Genomic DNA, 9,496 nt, shown 5'->3' with positions numbered 1-9,496 from the left:
TATTAATTTCGAAATTTTTTATCATTAAAATTGTGAAATTACCGTTTTGCCCCCGGAGAGGACTTTTCACGTTTTAAGTCAGTTTTTAATGTTCTAGGATATTTTAGAATCGATTTTTCGTAAGGAATTCAATGGAAATATTGGTTTGTGTCATTTATGAAAATTTTTATGTGAAATGATTGTGAACTTTATGAGGGGCATTTTCGTAATTTTATCAAATTCTGTTAAAATTAGTGAAATGATTTATTTGGTTTCGATTTGTTATTTTATGTGTTCGAGAGAGTTTTCCTAAGCGTAACGTAGGCTCTAGGGTTGTTTTGATGTCAGGGGTATTTTGGTAATTTGATCAATTTTTAGTGATTTTTATCGTGAAGCTTCTTTTTGGTCTGCAAGATGATGATTTCTATGTTTCTGGGGTTGTGTTTTCCTAGCGTAACGTGGTTTCTAAGGTTTTGTCAGTTCGAGATACCTCATCCGGATTTCTAAAACATATCTGGTAACAAAATAAAGTAACGGAATACACATCCATCATTGGGAATCATTGCGATCGGGTTGACGAGTTGATTAATCAGGCAAGTGCAAAAATGGGGTGTCTACAAGGACAACATTCACATAATGACAAACAAAAGATTTTAAGGGAAAATAAAGGCTGTCATTAAATCAAAATGAGTCAAGTAATACATGTAAACACAAAATAGTGATCATGGCATACCAGAATCGCTAGGTTCAGTTCTAGATTCATGACTCAAAATACATAGCATAAAGCAAGCAAAAATAAAATCCTAGGAACTAAACCTAAAAACTCAAACAACAACAAACATATCTAGCCCGAACGATCTAACTAGATAGCCTAGATATCGCCTGAGGCACTTGATGGCTCGAGGTTGTTGTTAGATGGCGGAGCAGGACGCTCACTTCTAGGAAAGCAAGCACGAACAAAGCTCTTCAGATAACAGTTCATCTTCTTGAGCTAAGATTCTATCCTCTATTGGGACTGGAGCTTCTGAGTCTGTTGTTGTTGGGTTTCGATCAGATGTGTTTCCATAGTAGTCAAGCCAGACTTAATGTCATAAGCCAAAATCGAACGAGGTCAAGGCGTTCTCGCAAAATGTACCACTAGAAGAATGAGAAGAGATTGACTAAGCTGTAGTTGTGAATCGACTGCGAGAAGAATATCGATATCCATCTTTGAAAGATTAGATGTGCTAAAAGTTTAAACAGAAATTGACAAAGATGATTTAGTTAGAAGACTACAAAATACTGCAAGCATAGAAATGAGATGGTCGTAAGGCAGATTGCTAGAGTAACTGCCAGAATGAGTGAAGAGGACGATATTCTGAAGAAAGTATGTTGCGAGACACATTCCATGGTCTATGGAGACCTAATACATGGTGTCACACGTGTGGAAGGCCTACTTTATTTTTTTGCCCGCTTGAGGTTACAGATTGCATGTGAAGATCTTATGCAGTATCATATAGCGAGGTTCTAAGTCAGAATCGCAAAGGACACTTTCTTTGAACCAAACAACATCTTAATAGTCACACAACGTCTGATTATAAGTTTGACGACGAGCTCCAATATCTTGTATCAGTGTTGGAGGTCCCATAGAGGTCCATATAATCCCCAGAAGGCTAGCTATCATGGTCAAAGTGATATGACTGTGTACTGAGTCTTTCGATCTAAATGTTGTCACATCCAACAATAGAGGATCCAGGGTTGTATTTATGATACTTATGTAGAATCGATGTACTCGAGTGGGAAAACATCACCACCAAACTCAAGAATGGCTTCCCAACCCATTCTATGGAGTAAATTGAGAATGTTGAAGGGGTGAACTGTCGACATCTTGATCTTACACTCACACACAAATGGACGATTCCTGAGTAGCTTTAAGCACTCAATGTACGTTTGTTGCTCGTCCGTGAATCGACATATGAATTGTGAGTTGGGGGATTTCAAGTTCCCAAAGGTGTTGGAAGCGTTGATTCTTTCAACGAGGATAGAGATGCTGATCTTCTTGAAGAGCATGCACTCTTGTACGCGTAGATCGTTGGGCAGGTGGAGGTCAAGGCTATTTCTTTCATTTTTCCATGTGACCAACCACTAAAGAAAGGGAAAAAAGGGAGAAAAAAATGGAAAAAAATAGAAAATGTGATGATGATGGACAAGGAAAGAGTTAAAGCAATAGAAGAAAAAAAATAAGAAAGATGGAGGAGACTTAGAGAGGGAGAACCACTTTAGAAGTGAAACAAATAAGAGAATGAATGAATAGTAAGAAAAAAATCCCCAATAAAGTACTTGTTGTTGTGCTCTGTTGGTGGCACCAACACCTATCGATGGCCATCTGTCGATGGCACCCCCAAGTGTTGTTGATAGCTTCAATGAGCATTTTTTCAGAAGCTTTTTTTAGGAAACATGGATCCAACTAAGGCTTAACTCCTCAATTTTACTAATAAAACCATCAACAAAGGTTTTTTGCAAAACAATTTGCAAATATGGCACAAAAAACGAAAGTTGATAATCGTCCAACGTGCATACATGCACTTGGTCAATTTTCGATCAGAAGCAATGAGACTTCATCATTGATAAGATAACTCATTTAATAACATAAAAGGGATATAATTATCCAAATTTACCCATAAACATCATGTTCTTGATATAAGACGATTTTCTAGATGAATTGGTCAAACTGACTCAAAAGACGTGAAAATTTCTAAAAGATGGAAAAATCCACAAAAATGAGGTCTAAACCTTAGATTTTACTATAATAACAGAATTAAGGTCCAATAAAAAAAAATTTGTCCAATTTGAATCAAAATTGGGAGTTTTCGAACTCCTCTAGTGCATTCGGATAGTCAACCAATATCTCAACTTTTGGGAGTTCACAAGGAGCAAACCTCAATGGATTTGCAAAAGTGATTAAATTGCATCGAATCCAAATCTTTAGTGAAAATATCAACAAGTTAACTCCTGGTTGACACCTATTTCAGTATAATGGTATGCTCTTCAACGAGCTCACGAATGAAGTGGTGTCAGATATCAATGTGCATGGTCTGAGAGAACTGGACTGGGTTCTTTGAGATGTTGATAGCACCAATATTGTCATAAAATAGGTTCATCCTATCTTAAGAAATCCCATAGTCCAAAAGCATCTGCTTCATCCATAGAAGTTGCGCACATTTGTACTATTGTTTTCACCAATTTTTTCCCTTGTGTTTTCTTGCTTATCGTTCTTCCTCCACCTGTTATTTGCAATGGTACTGTTGTCATCATTAGTGCATAATCAGCGTTTTTTTCTTCTTCTAAGAAATTATTTTCTAAGACTTGAGTAGACAATTCCTTTGTTCTTTTCTGTTATTCTTTGATAAATGTTGGGTCAATGTTTCATACTTTTAGTATGGGATTCATGTTTATTTCTTTCTTACACATCCCTCTCTTGGTAAACTTTGCATTATTGCATATTCTTCTTTTGCCGCCCATACTATAGTCTCGCCATTTTTTTTTATTATTGGTAACATTCCTTTTTGTTCCTTGTAAGTTCTTGTGTATCTATTACACTGAAGCGCAACGATTCCTTCAATGATTGTCAAAATATCTCTCATATTCCGTTGTGCCTTGATTTTCTCTAATTTCATAAGTAATCTCTTGCGACTGACTTTGTGGAATCCTAAAAATGAGTGAAAACTATTTCTATCATGTTATATTTTTCATCAGGACATCGCAATGGCACATCTTGATTACAACCAAATTGTCTGGCTATTTAGTGCAAGTTGTATGCTACTAACCTGGCCGTTGGATCTTTCTTTTACTTATTCATCACTAATGGTATGTGGGCATGCCCAGAATGCAACCAAGAATCGTCATTATGCATACATAATCCCATTCAGTTGATGACTTGGCTATGACTTCTGAACCTTCAAAAATCAGTTCTATTGTAAATTCACTCCGCTAGTATAGTCTCCAAGGTATCTTATCTATCGAACATAATGCCTCAATGTACCCACATGTATTCAAATCTATTTGTTATTGTCAAAAAAACAAGACCTCTATATGTTTGGTATGGTCTGTCTTTAGTAACATTAATAAGCCCGAATATGTAATACCCAAAACGGCTCATATGATGGTTTTACAGACTATTGTTCTGTGTTTAGTTGAAAATTCATTTTGGATGCTATCAAGTACTTGGTACAACTGAGTTACCATTAAGATAGAGAGATGTCTTTCCCAGCAAGTATCCTAGCTACGACGATGAAGATTGTGATTTTGATGTAGTGTGAAGTGACTATAGGTGTTAAAAAACGGAAAAGAACTACATTAAAAAGGTAGCTAGATGTGTTTCTTCACAATAAAGTCGACTATACAATTTTCTCTAATTGCTTAGATATATTCTTTCTCTGGTATTTTTTGGGTCACAACATATGTTCCCATAGCTTTAATCCTCTGAATTTCATTGACATATGTTCTTTCAAGTTTATTCTGAGGAATGTATGCAACTTCATGTCCAATGGGCAACCTAGCAAGTCTAACTACATCTTCTATGGTAAAAGTGTATTCTTGTTCGGGGGTAATGAATGTGTGAGTCCCTGGGTTCCACAACTTTGTTAGTTGAAATAAGAAGCATGGCTACTTCGAGTACTGAGATTTCTACTGCTGGTAGAAGTCCCATTTTCTCTAGCCTACTTTTCATAGAGTCATGCCTTAACACTTGCTTCACCCTGTTGGCCCATTATGCAGATTCCCAACTGTTGACATAACACAAGCCTGGAATGATGTTTATGTTCTCTTTCTGTCTCTAGAAATGCGTTGACTTCTTTCTAATTTAATCTATTGTAACTCCTTTAGATATAAATGTCGGTTGTAACGTCATTATGTTTCGCTTGCGATTATTGTAAATTGTGGATCTGTTGATTGAATCTTGCTTGTGAGGTTCTTGGTACACTCCAGGGTCCTCTATCCATTCAAGTGCTTTAGTGTCATCATCACCACTTCTATGCGCAAGTATTGTGTGTCCTGTGAAAGGAACAACTTCCCTATCACATTTTCCCATAATTACTAAAGTTGTGGTTGTATTTGCCTTTTGAAAGCTAATTCCTATAATAAAAAAACTGTGGTACGATCAATATTTGGATCATGATTTGAGAGCTTATTGCAAATGAGATTTATTGGTTACTTTTTGTCGAAGTCTACCCAATTGCGTACATGATGGTATAAATAGAATTTGGTTTGAAAGACCTTTTGGGTCATTTGTGGGATGTTTCTCAAGTCCAAATCGTTTTTTCCCAATGGCTCCTTTTTCTTTTATCAATATCACTATCGTTCGATATCATTCTCATAATATTGCTTTTGTCTGTATCGCTCTTTCCACATTGCTTTCATTTATATCACTTTCCCTATGTTACTATTGCAATATCGCTTTCTGTCATCCAAATCTCTATTATCACTTTTAGTGTTTTTCTAAGCTATATCACCTATATTGCCTCTATGCCCTAAATCGCTTCTTTTACATCGTTTGGCCAAAAGAATCACACTCAGATTATCGCTCTCTCTATTTTCCTAAAGCATCGTTTTGTCAATAGTGCTTTGTCAATATTGCTATTTTTTGTATCGTTCTTGCGTTCTAAGTGATTTTATGTCGCTCTATCGAAAGTGATATTTATTTTCGCCATTCATTGAATACGACATCAATTCCAAAGTTGTTACTATTCTATTCCAATCACTTTTTTTTTTCACTTCCAAGAATGAGATACTATTTTATTCCAAGTGTTTTTTATCGTCTTCATTCAAAGCAATTTTAGTAGGGATATTACTATTTCATTCAAAGTGATTTTCTTTATTATCTTTTTTGGGGATGTTATTGTTTCACTCTTTTGATTTCATCATTCATTCTTGATTTCATTGAGCGATTCTAGTGTACTCTCTTGCAATCTAAAATTCTTTTATTTTTGTGTTATACACGTCATTTGGGTTTTTGATTTTGATTATCAATTCTCTTTTACACACCAATGATTGTGTGTTCTCTATTGCAATCTTACGGATTTTATACAATTTTAGACAAAGAAAAAATATAGCAGCATGAATGAGATGTATTTTTAGATACAAAGATAATAAAAAAATAGAATGGAAGAGCTACATCACTATTTCGGTTTGGTATTTGTATCTGTTATACCGTTATTTTGTGCAAAGAATGTTGATGGTTCTTCTTTGATTTTTGCTTCCCTTGGATTTTGTTTCTCCAATCATTCGACTATTGTTTAGGTAATGAGAATGCTCATTTTTCTTTGTGAAGGCACTTAGTGAAAATGGATGTTGCATTTCTTTATGCATAGTTGTCCTTTTATATGCCATTTCAAGTATCTCTCAACATGCGCAACACATGCCTAAACTTATTTCGTATACTTTTTCTTGATCCGATTTGCTACTTCATTAAGTTTCGCGAAATTATTCGTTAGATGATTTACTATGATGCTCACCTTTGATTGAATTCTTCTGGCAAACAAGCATCAATGGGACTTTATTTTTACACCCCAAAATTGGCACATCCACAATTTAATGAAGATTCGTCGAGAATTAAGTATTACTTTGTTAATAAGAGAAAAAGATGGTGGAATATTTTTAAGAAAAATCAAAGATTTGAGGAAAGTCAAAAGAAATGAAGCTGCCACGATTCAAAGAATCAAATATGTTCACTAAGAAACCAAACCACTATAAAACAATTTTAGTAAATATAATAATTTTGAGTACACAGTGGATAAGACAAAAAATAATGGTCATAAAAATAGTTAGTTGAGATAAAATTTTGTAAACTTCTTCCCCTCTATGACTCTATAAATAGAAGGAAACGAAAAAAAGAAGAAGAGGAAAAGATGATTTTGGGAGAAAATATAATAAAATAGAAAGATGAGTGAACTTAGATCTAGAAAAATCTATCCTCAGATCTAAGATGAATTCTCGAGAAATCATGGAGAAAACTTTGTAAAATTGAAAAATTCTATTCATCAACGAATATGGAAAGAAGAATTTATTCAAAATTGGTGAAAGATTCTCATCTTTTCTGGTCTTCATCTCATGATCTCTATTCTTCATTCTCTTTTTTCTCTATTTTAGATTTAACTGGAAATTTGTATTTCAAATCCCTATTTATTTATCTCTGATTTCATTTCATTTATCAAAATGATTTTATGAGATAAACTGATTTATTATTTTGATAGTTGAATCTGATTTCTCATTGTAAAACTTTAATTTTCAATTATAGCAAATTTCCTAATTAAATTTAAGATTCAAATTCAAATTTGATCGAAACTTTGTTAATTTCGAGCTTTAGAACTATAGAAAATTGGTAAATCTAATCCAATTCAAAGTCGGTCACCTTGTCATATTGCGAGGTTGGATTTTTGATCATCTTCCTTGCAGTAGGGACAACATCAACCAAAAACTCATCATTGTTCCCCTAACTCCCAGATTTAAGAAAGATCCTGATATAGAGAGATCTGAACTATTAATAGGGGAAACATCCTTACATACATGATTTATTTTCGAGACTTCAATATCTATAACGAAATATGAGTTTTTATGATATGTTTTTAAGAGGATTTTTATCCTCTATATTTTACTATAAGAAACTTTCTCTCAAGTAGTCACCAGATTATCTGTTTTATAGATGAACAACAAAATCAATCAAATAATTAAATTTATGGAGATAAAGAGAAATAGAAAATCTTAAAACTTTCATAAAGTATCAAAAGCAATCAGATGCAATTATGAAATTTTAGCTTAAAGGATCACCAGATTATCAATTTGATTATTAAAGAACACAAAATGAATTGAATAATTAAATTTACGGACATAGAGAGATAGAAAAAACTCCAAACTTTTCAAAAACTATCGAATTCAAATCAGATTTAAATAAAAAAAATAAAAACTTTTGAAAATAAGAAAGAGTGCTTACTAGTGGAGACAATCTTGCAATCTGCAAGGATTGAGATGATTAGAAATGGAGAAATTATGGACGAAGAGAAGATCAAAGATAGAGAAGAATTGAAAACTACTTTAGAAATTGAAAATAGGGTCCTAAGAGCAAAAGCCATTTTTCCTTCTTTGGGAGAAATCTAAGCCCTTTCGCACCAATTACAGATCCATAGATCTAGAAAACGAAATCCTGGAGGTCAATTTATTTAGGTCGTTTTGATCGATTTTGATTCACATATTAAGGTTTTTTTATGTTCGAAAATCAAAATGTATCTAAGATTTTATTTCTCCAAGATAACAGAGAGATAACGAACCTGTGAAAAAGGTGAGAGAAATAGAAAGCAAGGAGAGAGTGAATTCAATCGAGAAGATCCTAAATCACGGAAGAAGTTCCTCATTTTTTTAGAAAATTGTTATTGGCACCCCAACTTTTGCAAATGCCACAACAGCTATGTCAAGTGGCATTGGCAAATCATTTTTTACTAGACAAGGGATCTAGATTTGAATGTGGTTCCAATTCACTTATGGTCGAATCGTCATTTCGATTTAAATGGGTGTCCATTGACACCACTAGGAGAGCCTCTAGACCTAGAGGAAATTAAGATTTCCTTGAGATGGATGATTTAGATGAAAGGAAAATAAATTATTTTTAAAATCCCAACAATCTCGACCATTAGGTTAATGGGGTTTTTTTTAAAAAAAATATTTAGATAGATTAATTAAAAAATTAATATATATATATAATAAAAATCAATTTCAATTTGTGACCAACTTGTAAGTAAAATTTATCATTAATGACAACAAAAAATGTTGCCTCTAAAACCTTACACCTTACTGGCAATAGAATAAAATATCTTTTAATCTTTTCATGTGGTCATGCTTTTTAAATGCTATATTCAAGTAGTCACTAAATGTTGTTAACATGACACCTATAGTGGTGACATTTAATTTTTGCCACTAAATGGCAACATATACATCACGACTAAAAATATGTTTTAATGGTGAAAAATAACCGCAGCTAATGATTAACCATTAGTAACAGAAAATACCATGCCACTAAAACCCCAAACCTTTAGTGTGGTACAAAATATAAATCGTCATTAAATATCTTGATGCGTTCACCTTTAAGGGTGCTAGAATTTAATCCATGACATTAGTGGCGTATACTTTTGAGTTGCCACTAAATGTTGATGCTATAATATTTTTAGTGGCAACATATTAATTTTGCCACTAAAAATTCTCTTTCAGTAACAATATATAAACCGCAGCTAAAACATTCGCCATTAAAAATACATATATATAGCACTAAAAATACATAGGTATACTATAAGCATAGTGACATACTAATTAATACATATAACTCTATATCCATGTACACTATGCTAATATTGCATATAACTAAATACTAAGAGCTAAAGTGTCTTCTTTAAAAAAAAATTGTTTAGGAGACTTCAACCTAGAATAAACAAACAGCTAGGTCTAATAATGCCTAAGATTTCTAAAATTTCCCTAAAATGAATACTGTTCTCAA

This window comes from Akebia trifoliata, chromosome 16 (assembly GCF_017979445.1).
Source record: "Akebia trifoliata isolate Shusen 1 chromosome 16, ASM1797944v1, whole genome shotgun sequence".
NCBI classification, from domain to species: domain Eukaryota; kingdom Viridiplantae; phylum Streptophyta; class Magnoliopsida; order Ranunculales; family Lardizabalaceae; genus Akebia; species Akebia trifoliata.
Note: the sequence above shows the minus strand (reverse complement) of the source record.